The sequence below is a fragment of the Schistocerca americana genome, chromosome 4, assembly GCF_021461395.2.
Source record: "Schistocerca americana isolate TAMUIC-IGC-003095 chromosome 4, iqSchAmer2.1, whole genome shotgun sequence".
In the NCBI taxonomy this organism is placed as follows: domain Eukaryota; kingdom Metazoa; phylum Arthropoda; class Insecta; order Orthoptera; family Acrididae; genus Schistocerca; species Schistocerca americana.
In genome coordinates this window covers 319,195,229-319,212,218 of record NC_060122.1, presented here as the reverse complement: position 1 = coordinate 319,212,218, position 16,990 = coordinate 319,195,229, and the positions used below count along the sequence as shown (strand labels likewise).

General features: G+C 43.9%; 1 pseudogene; it reads right to left on the bottom strand.

Moving 5' to 3' along the window:
- Positions 1-5,326: 5,326 nt before the first annotated feature.
- On the bottom strand, positions 5,327-5,444 carry LOC124614215 (annotated as a pseudogene).
- Positions 5,445-16,990: the final 11,546 nt, after the last annotated feature.

Sequence of the window (16,990 nt, the reverse complement as noted above, 5' to 3'; positions counted from 1 at the left end):
TGCCAGCTCCCGGCACGGCGTCTGTGACGGGAGCCAACAGCTGCTCGCTTTTCATCCTCTCCTCCTGTAGTCGGACTGCACAGCGTTCCCAGTATAATGTTACCGCGCTACGCCATAGATCCCTAGGCTGACAACCTGTGGTGCGAGCCCTGCCAGAGGAAAATTTGTGACAACTAAACTTAAAAAACAGCATTTTAGAAGAATTTTCCAATTAAAACCCTGCATTGTAGTATTTAAGATTCATTATTAATTTCCAGAAAATAATACTGTATAATTTACGAGCTAATGAACCGATGAGATTAAAAAATAAAAGCTGCAATCATTAAGCTATTCATCTCGATGTTTTTACACTACTGGCCATTAAAATTGCTACACCACGAAGATGACGTGCTACAGACGCGAAATTTAACCGACAGGAAGAAGGTGCTGTGATATGCAAATGATTAGCTTTTCAGAGCGTTCACACAAGGTTGGCGCCGATGGCGACTCCTACAACGTGCTGACATGAGGAAAGTTTCCAACCGATTTCTCATACACAAACAGCAGTTGATCGGCGTTGCCTGGTGAAACGTTGTTGTGATGCCTCGTGTAAGGAGGAGAAATGCGTACCATCACGTTGCCGACTTTGATAAAGGTCGGATTGTAGCCTATCGCGATTGCGGTTTATCGTATCGCGACATTGCTCCTCGCGTTGGTCGAGATCCAATGACTGTTAGCAGAATATGGAATCGGTGGGTTCATGAGGGTAATACGGAACGCCGTGCTGGATCCCAACGGCCTCGTATCACTAGCAGACGAGATGACAGGCATCTTATCCGCATGGCTGTAACGGATCGTGCAGCCACGTTTCGATCCCTGAGTCAACAGACCGGGACGTTTGCAAGACAACAACCATCTGCACGAACAGTTCGACGACGTTTGCAGCAGCATGGACTATCAGCTGGGAGACCATGGCTGCGGTTACCCTTGACGCTGCATCACGGACAGGAGTGCCTGCGATGGTGTACTCAACGACGATCCTGGGTGCACGAATGGCAAGACGTCATTTTTTCGTATGAATCCAGGATCTGTTTATAGCATCATGATGGTAGCATCCGTGTTTGGCGACATCGCGGTGAACGCACATTGGAAGCATGTATTCGTCATCACCATACTGGATTATCACCTGGCATGAAGGTATGGGGTGCCATTGGTTACACGTCTCGGTCACCTCTTGTTCGCATTGACGGCACTTTGAACAGAGGACGCTACATTTCAGATGTGTTACGACCCGTGGTTCTACCCCTCATTCGATCCCTGCGAAACCCTACATTTCAGCAGGATAATGCACGGCCGCATGATGCAGGTCTTGTACGGGCCTTTCTGGATACAGAAAATGGTCGACTGCTGCCCTGGCCAGCACATTCTCCCGATCTCTCACCAATTGAAAATGTCTGGTCAATGGTGGCCGAGTAACTGGCTCGTCACAATACGCCAGTCACTACTCTTGATGAACTGTGGTATCGTGTTGAAGCTGCATGGGCAGCTGTACCTGTACACTCCATCCAAACTCTTGTTTGACTCAATGTCCAGGCGTATCGAGGCCGTTACTACGGCCAAAGGTGGTTGTTCTGGGTACTGATTTCACAGGGTCTATGCACCCAAATTGCGTGAAAATCTAATCACAAGTCAGTTCAAGTATAATATATTTGTCCAATGAATATCCGTTTATCATCTGCATTTCTTCTTGGTGTAACAATTTTAATGGCTAGTAGTGTACATCGCTATGAGGAACTATACGCACTGTCTGACAGAAAAAGTGAGGCACACGGAAGACACGATCGGATGTCAATGTAACTTCGAATACGGACACACCATCAGCCGGCATGTGAATATTACAGCTGCAGTTCTATGTGACAGGTAAGACGGCCACCTGAGTACAATAGTGTTGTTCCTGTTTAGTGCTGTTACGAGGAGGAGGAGCTTAGTGTTTAATGTCCCGTCGACAACGAGGTCATTAGAGACGGAGCGCAAGCTCGGGTGAGGGAAGGATGGGGAAGGAAATCGGCCGTGCCCTTTCAAAGGAACCATCCCGGCATTTGCCTGAAGCGATTTAGGGAAATCACGGAAAACCTAAATCAGGATGGCCGGAGACGGGATTGAACCGTCGTCCTCCCGAATGCGAGTCCAGTGTGCTAACCACTGCGCCACCACGCTCGGTGCTGTTACGAGCCAGGTAGGGTACATAAGAGGGGTGGACGATGACAGATGTTGAGTGATCACTGCGAAGGACACTGAGACGACTTGTACACATGTGAGGCAGCGTTGTAAGCACCTGACGGAGTTTTAAAGACGACTCATTGTGCTCTCCATTTGGCCTGCTGGTCGAATCGTGCAATATCCAAATTTGTGGGGCAGTCGGATGTGAGACTGTATGGGAAAATGAGTGTAACCATACTAGCTGTCAAGTGTCCGGTCGCCCTCGTCTGGCCACCACAAGGAAAGATTGCCGTATTGTGCAGCAAGCACGTCCTAAACTGTTCATACCTGCATCTACCATCCCAGAACAAGTAATGAACTGCCTGTAACATCCTGTTTCATCCCACATCATTCGTAGGTGAACAGCAAAAGCCGGATTGGGAAATTACCGTCCCATGCCTAGGCTGCTGTTTATACTAGAACACGAAGCAGTTCATAGGGGCACTGCCAGCTTTGTTACCTATACGTTCGAACAACAAGCGACTGTTACAGAGATTCTTCGTGAACTCAAATGGGAATCCCTTGAGGCAAGACAACGATCTTTTCGCTAAACACTATGGATAAAATTTAGGGGCGTTTGCAGCTAATTGCAAAACGGTTCTACTGCCACCAAAGTACATATCGCATGTGTTGTTGTTGTTGTTGTTGTTGTTGTTGTGGTCTTCAGTCCAGAGACTGGTTTCATGCAGCTCTCCATGCTACTCTATCCTGTGCAAGCTGCTTCATCTCCCAGTACTTACAGCAGCCTACATTCTTCTGAATTTCCTTACTGTATTCATGTCTTGGTCTCCCTCTGCGATTTTTACCCCCCACGCTTCTCTCCAGTACTACATTGGTGACCCGTTGATGCCTCAGAATGTATTCTACCAACCGATCCCTTCTTTTAATCAGGTTGAACCACAAATTTCTCTTCTACCCCAATTCTATTCTGTACCTCCTCGTTAGTTACGTGATCTACCCATCTAATCTTCAGCATTCTTCTGTAGCACCACATTTCGAAAGCTTCTATTCTCTTCTTGTCCAAACTATTTATCGTCCATGTTTCAATTTCGTACATGGCTACACTCCATACAAATACTTCCAGAAAGGTCTTCCTGACGCATTATACTCGATGTTAACAACTTACTCTTCTTCAGAAATGTTTTTCTTTCTGTTGCTAGTCTATATTTTATATCTTCTACTTCGACTATCATCAGTTACTTTGCTGCCCAGATAACAAAAGCTCATCTACTACTTTCAGTGTCCCGTTTCCTACTCTAATTCCCTCAGCATCACTTGACTTAATTCTACTGCATTCCATTATCCTCGTTTTGCGTTAGTTGATGTTCATCTTATATCCTCCCTTCAAGATACTCTCCATTTCGTTCGACTGCATTCAACCTCTACCAGTTTCTTCAGTCCTCTGTAAAGGATTCGTGTTAGCATTTGGCAGAAAAAATGTTCAAATGTGTGTGAAATCTTATGGGACTTAACTGCTAAGGTCATCAGTCCCTAAGCTTACACATAACTTAACCTAAATTATCCTAAGGACGAACACAAACACCCATGCCCGAGGGAGGACTCAACCCTCCGCCGAGATCAGCCGCACAGTACATGACTGCAGCGCCCTAGACCGCTCGGCTAATCTCGGGCGGCAGCATTTGGCACCCGTAACTTATTAAACTGATAGTTCGGTAATTTTCACATGTCAGCACTTGCTTTCTTTGGAATTGGGATTCTTCTTTGGAATTGGATATTCTTCTTGAAGTCTGAGGGTATTTCGCCTGTCCCATACATTTTGCTCACCAGATGCAAGAGTTTTCCCATTGCTGGCTCTCCCAAGGCTATCAGTAGCCCTAACGGACTGTTGTCTTTTCCCGAGGCCTTGTATCGACTTAAATCGTTCAGTGGTTTGTCAAATTCTTCACGCAGTATTGTGTGTCTCTTCTCATTTTCCTCTACGTGCTCTTCCCTTTACATAATACTTCCCTAAAGTACTCCCTTGTACAGACCCTCTCGCATGAGGACCGCAAAAGCAAGCTGAGAGAAATTTGGACTCCTACGGAGGCATACACACAGTCGTTGCTCATTCGTTTCATTTGCTAATGGAAGTAAATGACTGGTAGTGGTGCATGGTACCCTCCGCCATGCACCACACGGTTAATTGCGGAGTATGTATTCGACGTAGATGTATATGTGTTGAATCGCGGTTCTGCACTACCCTGGATGACTGTCGTCGGTGAGTATGGAGGCGACATGGGGAGAGGTCCCATTCTTCCAATGTTTTGGAGAGCCACAGCGGTGCTATTCCTGGCGTCACGATGTGCGGAGCCATCGTGTAGGACTTCAGGTCACGGCTGACAGTGATTCAGGAAACTCAGGCGGCACAACGATGCGTTGCAGCAAACGTCCTGCGGTTCTCAAGTGTTGCCTCGCACACGAACAGTGTCACGGTGACATTTTTTAGCAGAAGAGTGCTCGTTCACACATTTCACGTGTCTCTATAGATTATCAGCCCCAAGTTGACGTACTGTCGTGGGCAGCAAGACAACCAAATCTGTTCCAGATAGACCTTGAGTTGGACTGGTTCGGACATCTTCAAAGTGTTCAAATGTGTGTGAAATCTAGGTCATCAGTCCTAAGCTTACACACTACTTAACCTAAATTATCCTAAGGATAAACACACACACCCATGCCCGAGGGAGAACTCGGACCTCCGCCGGGACCAGCCACAAAGTCCATGACTGTAGCGCCTCAGAGCGCTCGGCTAATGCCGCGCGGCGGACATCTTCAGGATACCAAAGACCAGTTAAATAGTTGTGAACCATCTTGCCTCAGGAGAACATACAACGGCTTCATGACACCCCTCCGAATAGAATCAGTGCATTCATCATACAGACCATAGAGGAGGCAGGCGCTCCGTCTTCAGGCCACAAGTTGCCCATCGGGACCATCCGACCGCCGTATCATCGTCAGCTGAGGATGCGGATTTGAGGGGCATGTGGTCAGTACACCGCTCTCCCAGTCGTTATGATGGTTTTCGGAGCCGCTACTGTTCGGTCGAGTAGCTCCTCAATTGGCATCACGAGGCTGAGTACATCCCGAAAAATGGCAACAGCGCAGGGCGGCCCTGAGGGTCACCCATCCAAGTGCTGGCCACGCCCGACAGCGCTTAACTTCGGTGATCTGACGGGAACCGGTGTAGCCACTGCAGCAAGGCCGTTGCCATAGAGGGTACAACGTCATAATAATAAGTGGGCTCATATTACCAAGTTCTCTGTAAATTTCACTGGATTCTGCAATCACTGAAATAACATCGCATACGCTCTCAGTCCATGAAAATCCACTTCGTTTCTCTTCCTCTTCCGAGTGCTTCACTTTTTTATCATAAAGTGCATTAAAAAATAGCTGAGATTTCTGTTCGCAAAAAAAAATCAGTGTTACTAGTTTTAAAAGTAATGCATGCATTTTCGCTGCAATGGGACTTCTTTGATCTGAAGTACGTGCGACAATAGATCATTCAGGTTATCGAAAATCCGCAGAGTCTAGAACTTCGGAAAAACTTAGAATGACAAGGGTTAAATGCCATAAGTACTTATACCAAAATTATTTTCGTTTACATACAAAATGTATACATTATTTCACAAACTTTGACGAGATACCGGAAGAAATACAAATGAGATTTTATTCGCTGAAATACTCCGTAAATGGCTTTCGAGCCAAATTCGCAAGTCGTTTACGTGCAACGGGATCACACAGGCGTTTCCCCAGCCTTAGTTCTGCTGACGATATTTGCTCCTGGCATTCCAAACAAATCGTTTTCTGTGCAGCTACAGTGTTGTTTATGTGTATGCCGTAATGTCTCCATAATGAGCGCCAACTTACTCAGTTTCGTTATTGTCTGTACTGAAAAAACGGCGATAATTTAGTCACCAGAATTCATCATTTTGAAACAAAAGGTTTTAATTCCCTTCCGGCTATTCTTCGTATCTGACACCGATGAAGGTCCAAAAGGTCCAACACCAAATTCAGCAACAATTTATTTCGATAATTCTCTTTCAACGATTGTATGCAGTGCGTCTTACATTTCGCCCTTGGGGACTACATCTTTCCTTTTCTTTGATGTCATTTTACACTCTCAATAAAGGGAGCAATTTAGTACTGTATAATTCAGTCTTAAGCTATTGACTGACAAAGTCTCAGGATCTATGACAGTTGGATGAATTTAAATTTAATGAACATCGTCGTGGATTGTTGCTGATGTTACTTCTGGAGTATCAAATACTGTGCAGTTACTGTTCTTAGAAGAACTATCTGGATGAAACGGAGACTCAGATTAATAAGGACCAAATACAAGAGGTTTCCGACAGTCGAAATTTTATTCATATTTATTCCATAAACAGTACTTTTCCAAACATTCAGCCTTCAAACGGGAGTGTAATTAATCTCATAGCCTGATTGTTTGGCGCCTACTTTTTATGCTGATGAAGGTACTCTAATGTCTTTGTAGCCTCGTTGTCTTGAAACATAAATTTCAATACCGAGCGAAGCCAGAATTTCACACTAAGTCTCCCACTGTATCCCTTGGACTCTCTAGGTAAGCTGTCTGACAAACGCTATGATTCTTACCGTGTTGTATGTTCTCCGCAACAACGAATGAAGTTATCTTGTTTTTCCCTAGCTCCAAGAGATCAACTGCCCAGTAGAAATGTTCGCACGTCTGATAAAAGTGGTTCACCTCGACTTGTAACAAGGACTTTGAGTAGCTGAGCGGTAACTGTGCGCAAACACTGCGATTAACATTATTTATTCGAACCTGAGTGTCAATCTATCTGAAGTTAGATGAATTTTTAATTTTTCAGTAGCTCTACTAGAATGAGATTTTCGATCTGCAGCGGAGTGTGCGCTGATATGAAACTTCCTGGCAGGTTAAAACTGTGTGCCGGACCGAGACTGGAACTCGGGACCTTTGCCTGTCGCGGGCAAGTGCTCTACCGACTGAGCTACCCAAGCACGACTCACTCCCCGTCCTCACAGCTCAGATGGTAGAGCACTTGCCAGCGAAAGGCAAAGGTCCCGAGTTCGAGTCTCGGTCCGGCACACAGTTTTAATCTGCCAGGAAGTTTCAGTACCTCTACTCTCTATCCTAAAGATAAACCTGCACAACACAGTTTTAATTATTGAACTTCAGAGCGACCAATCGGTTATCACACTTTGCTAAAACATTAGGTAATTTTTTCTCACAGTGTACGGGACGCTAAGGATTACAGGGCATGGAACCATGTGCTGGGGTGCACTCTGGGGAGAACTGCAACGAAGCACGTAGCTGCGAAACTAAAATTTATTTCGCAAATGGAGCGTATTCCTGAGACTACATTTACATGGAAAGCATATTTAAAAATACTAAACCTCTGATTCCATACAAGCAAGCAGTACTAACGCACCGATGATTTGTTAGTAAAAGAACGAGTGGAATAAGGGAACGAAACATGGACGCACAATTACTCACACACAAAGATTTGCAAGCAAAATTTCAGCACGTTCTATTACTAACTGAATAATCAAATCTAGCTCGTGAGTCACAGCGAATTGAATCTTGATAAGTAACTGGGCATACATTGCATGAAGTGCTTTGTGACCTATCAAGCACCCAATTCGGTACCTTCTGAATTTACCTAAAAGCGATACTCAGATCGTCACTCAAGAGAATTACGCACCTCTCCAAACTATTTAATTTCATCGTTATAGAGAAAGCAAACTCAGAATTGAAACTACCTTCCATGCAGAGCAGCAACTGCTTGCTCTGACTGCTCTCATGCCAGTTCCAGTAACTTATCTCTAAGACTTCTACTACCTTGCCTCTGGATACAGAGAGCGGCAAAACTTGGTGGGGACGTATTGACCAGTCCCCGGACTGCTGCTTCCAGAAAGAGCAAGCGTTTCTTCCAATAAGAAGACGGGGAACGAAACGCCCCCGTCTTTTGGCCCAGAACTTTCCATTCCTTTCAACAGCTGAAATTTTGAAGACGGCCCCAACACTCGGATTCAAAACGACTGAGCATGCAGCCACACGCCTCGAGACGCGCTCCCACGCAGTGTCGTGTCGACTTGACGCTACTGGAAATGGCTTTGAAAACATCGTTCAGCTGCCTTCCCAGGCTGCTGCTGCAAAACTAAAGCAAGAACGTCCACCTAAATTTTCCCAGATGCATGCGCTTGTTGCGACGCCCACATTCATTCACAATGCACGAGCATCCATGTTTGGCACAGGCAATTATATGTATATGTCGTGCAGACCGTCAGCTGCCATTAAGGTGAGAATAAAGTGACACAAATTCAGGTTCCCAGAGTGATCTTTCTCTCTGGCATGGAAACATGAGCATGGAAAATACTAGCAGTGTTTTCCAGATGGGGTGCATTAGCCCCTGAGAGGTAATATGAAATTTTCTGAGGCGTAAAAACTTAACGATTCGATTCTGCTTCAGTCATGAAAATAAATTATATTCAAAATATCATTACTGTTAACACAGTTTTGTAAGACTCTAATACTCATTATATAAGTTACCAATAATTACTTTTTCTCAATTAATACCATTAACGCAATGGAGGTTACAGGTTTCTCACATAGTCCACTCAGTACATACATACGTTGTCCTTTGTCCCGTACGTAGCTGATGATAAAAGCGAGATATATACGTGGCAAACGCTAAATATCTGAAGAAAATGTGTTCTCCAAGTTGTAGATAGTACCTGCAGTAGTCCACAAACGGCTTCATTACTCGCTTGAAACAGATAATTGGCCTAATTGACAACACGACACACCAGTAACCACATAAGGGCTACTATAGTACTGTACACAGTATTATAATTATTACTATTACTGTTAGTGGCTGTGGACAGACACAAGGCCTTAACAGCCTGAATAATTAGAATTTTTGTCAGTTCAGAAGTAAGGAGTGCAGCAATTTAGTGCTTTACGAACAGTAAGTATAGTGCACACATTTTAACTTGGTTGATTTTAAATGGGATTGCAGTGTCAGTTCAAGCAAGTGCCCTGTATTCAGTTCCCACCTGTATTCAAGAGAACTAGTCGCTAAAAAAATAAAACACATAATTAAAGGAAACAAAACCACCAAAGCTGAAAACACAAACACAACTAAAAAAGACATACAGAGGGCTACAGAAAAAAACTACAGCAGCAAAATACCATTATCAGAAAAGCTGACAAGGTAAACACAATTGTAATCGTGAAAGGGAAGGAATAAATTGACAAAACATTAGAATTCATCCAAATCAACAAATATCACAGGATTAACAAGCTATCCAACCAACAGATTACGCAGAAACTTACAGAAGTCTGAAAAAAATTGCAAACCATATTGACACTGATGCAGATAAAAGAATTATACAGACGAAAATTTCAAAGCCCCATTCTGAAATCATTACCTCGAATTCCCAACCAAATGCCGTAGTAATACCTGTGACAAGCTTTACCACTGTTACAACATACCACTTAGCCAAACTGACACACACAGGTTCCTACAGACAATACATAAATACACAGAAAATTGAACCTGAGGTACTCAAGTGATCTAACGGAAAAAATTAAAGAAATGAAAACATAGCAAACATGGCACTACTAATTTCATTTGGCATAATTTTCGTGTACATCCATTCCAACAGAAGAAACTCTGAACACTGTAGAAATAAGCCTGAGACCACAGAGAAACACACCTGTGACAAACATACAAGAAATATCAGCCATATTCAAGCTCATCAAAGAAAAAAACTGCTTTAGATTCAACAAAAATTTTTAATCTCGAAAGTAAGGACCATGTACGAGATAGTGGCCCCTTAGCTGACATATTCATGAACAGAAAATCAAATCTTCGACAAATTGTGAAACGAAACCAGTATGGTACAAAATAAAATATTGGTGCATGTATGTAGAGGACATAATTTGCCTAATAGATGAACCACACGCTTGTATAAAGGGATATCAGGATAACGGTAACACCACCTACCCACAGATGCAGTTTACCGTAAACAGAAGAAAGACTTAGCTTCTTAGATCTCACCATACACAAGAGAAACAAGAAACACGAGATCAGAATGTACAGAAAGACTACAATCACCAAAATTACACCCAACCAATAGAAATATCCTACAACACATACATAATTCAATTTTAGATACCTACTACACAGACCAAGCAGAACACCCATGACCAAATATGACTACTTAGAAGAACTACACACAATAAAGCAAATTACACAGGAGAATGGTTCCGATGGAAAGACAGTAGATGAAATAAACAACAAAATACAGAAACAGAAAACACATAATCAAGAAACATACACACAGACAGACATGATAGAACCTAAAACAAATCTGCAGGCAGTTAGCAACAAATAGCATGACTTACAACAACAAAGATACACACAAGATGAGCAACTTACTGAAGAGATAAGGACTCAACATGACACACTGAATCATCAGCATACCATGAAACAGACTTGGAAGACAAGCCACCAACACTGTTAAACACAGCTGTAAGGGTATATGGGTTTGCACGTAGCCTTACAGTACGTAACACACGCTCGCCAGACCACCTATCTTGGAATGCTGATAATTCGCTTGGTCAGTAGACATGTGTCTGGCCGCAGTGCGCCACAGGAGAGTAAGCGACTGGCCGCCGTCTGCAGCACACCATATGACTAGCGCGGCCTCGGGTGTGAATATGTCTCTTTCATTAGCTCACTAAGCCTTTCGATACGACCGTAATTAGTCGGTGTTAGGATGTCAGACACAGTGATGATGGGTGCGCATAGCGTGCGTGTTTTATAATCAGTCTTTTGCTAATAAACTGTTCAAATTTTCTTCTCGGTGTTTGCGTGTTCTGTACCTCAAGGACCCACTGCTTACAAATCCTGACAAATATTTCGTGTAATTATCATCCGGCGTCAACAACACAAACAACCTCCATTATAGAAGTGGTGTCTGCATGGGGATAGTTACGGAAAACCTACAGTCCTGAAGAGATGCAGCACAACGTGAACTTCGAGCAGCAGCATTTTGCACAAAGTAAGGTTAACTACCTTGGTCATGTTATAACCAGTGAAGGTGTGTGACCTGATCCACAATTAATTGAAGATGTAAAGAATTTTCCTGGACCACAGAATTTGAAAGAACAACAATCGTTCTTGGGATTGTCAAATTTCTACAGATGATTTATAGCCAGTTATGCGAATATAGCATGTCCAGTGACACAGCTACGGAGGAAAAGAGCCACATTTAATTGATCAACAATGGAAGAACTTGAAACTGCTCAAACTACAGCCCCAGTGTTAGCCTATCCGGATCTCAGTAAACCTTTTATTCTTTCAACAGATGCATTGAATTATGCCATAGATGCAATCTTGTCTCAAGAAGTTAATGGTCATGAACATCCAATCTCATTTGCTTTCAGATAGTTAAACAAAGAAAAATGTAATTATACTATTACTGAGAAGGGACTTTGTGCTTTGGTTTTTGGTATAACACATAAAAGATGTTTCTTGACAGGAAGAGAATTTACAGTTATTATAGATCATGCCACACTTAAATAGTTATCGAGCTTAAAGGATCCTAGATCCAGATTAATAAGATGGGCTTAGACTGAGTGCATACCAATTAAAGGTAATTCACCAACATGGTAAACAACATGTCAATGCTGTAGCAATGAGTGGAAAAGTCAATGTTTGTGTTACAATAAGTCGAGAAGAAGAGTTAAAGGCAGCTGAAGAAGAAGATCCACAATGCAAATTATGGAGAAATGAACAATGTTTTGTCAAAATAGATGGATTATTGTACAAAATCACTAGTAAAGGAAACCGCCTAGTTATTCCACAAAGCATGAAAGAGCAAATCATGAGGGAACAATGCGATTCTTTATTGTCAGGACATTATGGTTAAAAAGTAACAAACATTGAAACAGCACAAATGTTTTGGTGGCCGAGCTTCAAAGCTGACATTTTAGAGTTTGTTTCACAATGTGATTCCTGTAACTGACAGAATAATGTAGGAAAAGGTAGAGCACCATTTCAAGAACAGCCAGAGACAAGTGAGCCATTTGAATGAGTAGGACTAGATGTTGTAGGAGCGTTGCCTAAGACTAAGGATGGAAACAAATACATATTGACAACATTAGATCATTTCTCTAGGTACCTTCTCATGATACCAATACCTAATCAGAGTGCTGAGACTACAGATAAAGTTTTTGTAAAAGAATGGATTCTTAAGTTTGGATCACCATTAAGTATAATTAGTGATCAAGGAACGAATTTTATGAGTGAATTGCTTAAACAGACTTCTAAACTCATGGAAATAACTCAGTTAAAGACTACACCAGCATGCCCTGAAGGAAATGGTAGAGTCGAGCGAGTCCACAGAACAATTATTAAAATGGTTAGCTATTATGTGGGCAGCACATATGTTTACCGTACTTGGTAAGTTATTACAACGCCAAAACGCACAACTCAACTGGCTTAAGTCCATATGGGATCGTCTACGGAAGAAGAATGCATTCACCCTCCTACTTCGCATGATTGACTGCCGGCATCAGTAATGAGCACGTAAGGGATCTAGCACACAAACTAAAGGAAGCATGGAGGGGAGTGAAACAGTGAAGTCATCAATCCTTTCTTCAGCAAGCAAGACAACACGACCACCAAGCAGCAATGCCACAGTATCGAGTTGGAGATCTTGTGTATCTGAGCAATGTGGTGTTAAAGAAGAGTCGTGTCAAAAAGCTTAGGAAGTTTTGGAAAGGACCATATCCAATCTTGGAGGTGCTGTCACAAGCCACTTTTAAGCTCCAACTGCCCTTTCGTTCGATTGTCATGCATGTCAATCGTGTGAAGCCATTTGTGGGTAGATTTCCTGTAGCATCACATGAAGACGAGGACCGACAGAGAGGCAGACCTGCTGTTCCCAAACTCAGGAAGTGAGAATTGCGAGGTCGCGGTCAGGCTTCGAGGAGGAGGCATCACCACGTTCTGAGCGATCCTGTTCCAGACACCCCTACAATCTGCGTAAACGTTTGTAGTGTGTGAGAGTGCAATTCGTGTGTTTATTTCACCCGTGTGCTTATGTGAATGTGTTGAGAAAATTTAGTATTGAAGTTGATATACGAGTGTACAAGTGAAACTAAACCTTTTATTCCACAGGTTACTACAAGAAAAGCATTTATTATATGTTCATTGTTAACTCTAATATTTAGAACTAATTAACCATGTTCATTTTTATTCTAATGTTTGCTATGATAGCGTATTCTACCAATGTTGTAGTAATAGTACCACAGAGTACAGGTGTTTTGTTTGAACCACGATCAGACATGGTAGTTTCAACAAGTAGTGCAAAGCTTGTACTCAAGTACAATCTGAGTGAAATCCAGCAACAGCTCAGTTCTGTAGAAAAGCAAATTGATCTAATTCGTTCTGTTAAGGGTAATGATACAATTTTGGAAGTGGGTACATCTTGCTATAATAACTGTATCACAGCCCAAATGCAGGTAGAGTCTACATTTGCTAATTATGAACAAGAGATTTACTGTTTTTTAAACCTTTTGCCGCACAAAACTAATTAGGTGTAAATGTGCCTGGTTTGATTTTGCAGGGAGTATCCTTCGTATTGCATTTGGTACTTTAAGTAGCCGAGATCTACTGGAAGTTAACGGCAAAATATTAGCTCTTGAACAACAGTCCAGTACAAATTCAACTGTCCTCTCTAATGAAGTTATTGTATTAAAGAATATGCAAAGAATCATTACTAAGCACACAGTGTTCACAGAACAGACTAAAGCAATTTATCTCACATTTCCACGTAATTCATAATGAAACAAAAGCAAATATCCAAGAAATATTCCAAGGATTAAATGCTGTGAGTGCACACTTAGATTTAAACACTCTTTCGTTAAGGATTACTGATAGTTTATCAAATTCTAGAATTGATGCCGTTAACTTAAGAACAGCCTTAGAAAGTAGTTCAAATGATTGTTTGAGCAGTGTACTACTATAGAACAATTTTTACAGATCCTACTATCAATTGAACAAAAGCTAGATGCAACATATACTATGATTTACCCAATTTATATGCTTACTATAAGTTAACCACCACACACTGTTTAATGATTGAAGATGAATTAACTGTTATTGTTTCTATACCCATTGCTAGCAAGCAATGTGTGGCTCGTGTTCATGCTGTTTATGGTTGTCATCTTCTCTTATGGTACTGCCACCCCGTTTTCTTGTTCCATTTACTGGCATCGCTAACTTCCTGCCTTACTTGCCGTGAGTGGCAGCAGCAGCGCTTATCGATAACTGCATTGTCGTACCATCTCTGGAGCGACCGACAGTATTTCTGGGTCGTCGTGCGTCTGGAGTTCAGTCAGAACACAGCAGCAGTGAAGTCAGGGACAGAGTGCCGGTGAGGCGCGGACGGCCAGTGCTCACCGACCATTGGCAACACTCTGGAACTTTCAGACCGAAAATGACTGGAGCGGGAACGACTGTTGGTTGGACGTTCGGTCAGTCATCTCATCGGCCGATGTGTATTTGGTCCTTTGACTGTTTCTGGGCCTAGGCAGTCAGTCAGTTGGGGCAAAGCAGCGACGAAGTCTCCATGGTGCGTGGTCAGGAAGGAGCCGCTGGTGGCGTGCACACGTGGTTGGAGTTGTGAGGCGCCTTTTGTGAAGGTTACGAAGTTCGTCCCCCACCGATCAAAAAAAAATGGCTCTGAGCACTATGGGACTCAACTGCTGAGGTCATCAGTCCCCTAGAACTTAGAACTAGTTAAACCTAACTAACCTAAGGACATCACAAACATCCATGCCCGAGGCAGGATTCGAACCTGCGACCGTAGCGGTCTTGCGGTTCCAGACTGCAGCGCCTTTAACCGCACGGCCACTTCGGCCGGCCCCCACCGATCCTGGACACCAAAGTTGAGTGCTCACTTAACCTATTATCAAGCCTCAACTGCTATCACATTTCTTCGTTTGATCCTGGTTTTCGCCTTATGGAAGATTCCTGCGAGCAACAATGTGTGTGCATTGAAGTCGGCTAGAGTTTCAGCCGTTTTCCTCTGAGTGTTTAACTTAATTTAATTCATTTCTTCATTAATGAAGCGTACCAGAGGTATCTTCTGTCTAGTGGCCGTTGACATTCCAGTTACCTGCCCTGGGCGTTGACGTAATTTTCGGCAGTGTATTTTCCTTGTCGTGTTGATGCTGTCCAGCATGGCATAGTTCGACAGAAGAGGTGTGTTGGTAGTTTTGGGCGTTTATTCTGTCTTGGCCGGATTGGGCACCAGTATCAAAAACGTTGTGCTATTGACATCTTGTTGTCGTTTTGCCAGTTGGATGGAGCAGAACTGACCTTATCGGCTGGTTCGTCGGCTGGCTTGCGGTCGAGTTGCCTTCCGATTAAGAGGTTGTCGGTCTGGTTGCCTGTCTCACCTAAGGGTGTGTTAGTGTTACCTTCCCGGGCCGCCCCTTGCAATTTTCCGAGCGCCACTCCTTGTGTTTTACATAGAGATTTCCTGTTTAGTCTTAAGTAATCTGTGTGGCCCTCAGCCGAGTTTTAGCTTATTCAAATTACAAGGCTTCTTCTTAGACCTTAAGGTGTAAAAAAAAATGTTTCTTGTTTGTTACGTGGCTTTCAGCCGAGTTTGAGCGTTTCAAGATTAAAACTGAAAATTCCTTGTATCTAGGCCTTAAGCCATAAATTTGTTTCAAGGTGGTATGTGGCCTTCAGTCGAGTTTTCAGCCTTTTCAAATCAAAAGTTGAAAAATTTTGCCTAGGCCTTAAGCCATAAGAAATATTTTCTACACTCCTGGAAATGGAAAAAAGAACACATTGACACCGGTGTGTCAGACCCACCATACTTGCTCCGGACACTGCAAGAGGGCTGTACAAGCAATGATCACACGCACGGCACAGCGGACACACCAGGAACCGCAGTGTTGGCCGTCGAATGGCGCTAGCTGCGCAGCATTTGTGCACCGCCGCCGTCAGTGTCAGCCAGTTTGCCGTGGCATACGGAGCTCCATCGCAGTCTTTAACACTGGTAGCATGCCGCGACAGCGTGGACGTGAACCGTATGTGCAGTTGACGGACTTTGAGCGAGGGCGTATAGTGGGCATGCGGGAGGCCGGGTGGACGTACCGCCGAATTGCTCAACACGTGGGGCGTGAGGTCTCCACAGTACATCGATGTTGTCGCCAGTGGTCGGCGGAAGGTGCACGTGCCCGTCGACCTGGGACCGGACCGCAGCGACGCACGGATGCACGCCAAGACCGTAGGATCCTACGCAGTGCCGTAGGGGACCGCACCGCCACTTCCCAGCAAATTAGGGACACTGTTGCTCCTGGGGTATCGGCGAGGACCATTCGCAACCGTCTCCATGAAGCTGGGCTACGGTCCCGCACACCGTTAGGCCGTCTTCCGCTCACGCCCCAACATCGTGCAGCCCGCCTCCAGTGGTGTCGCGACAGGCGTGAATGGAGGGACGAATGGAGACGTGTCGTCTTCAGCGATGAGAGTCGCTTGTGCCTTGGTGCCAATGATGGTCGTATGCGTGTTTGGCGCCGTGCAGGTGAGCGCCACAATCAGGACTGCATACGACCGAGGCACACAGGGCCAACACCCGGCATCATGGTGTGGGGAGCGATCTCCTACACTGGCCGTACACCACTGGTGATCGTCGAGGGGACACTGAATAGTGCACGGTACATCCA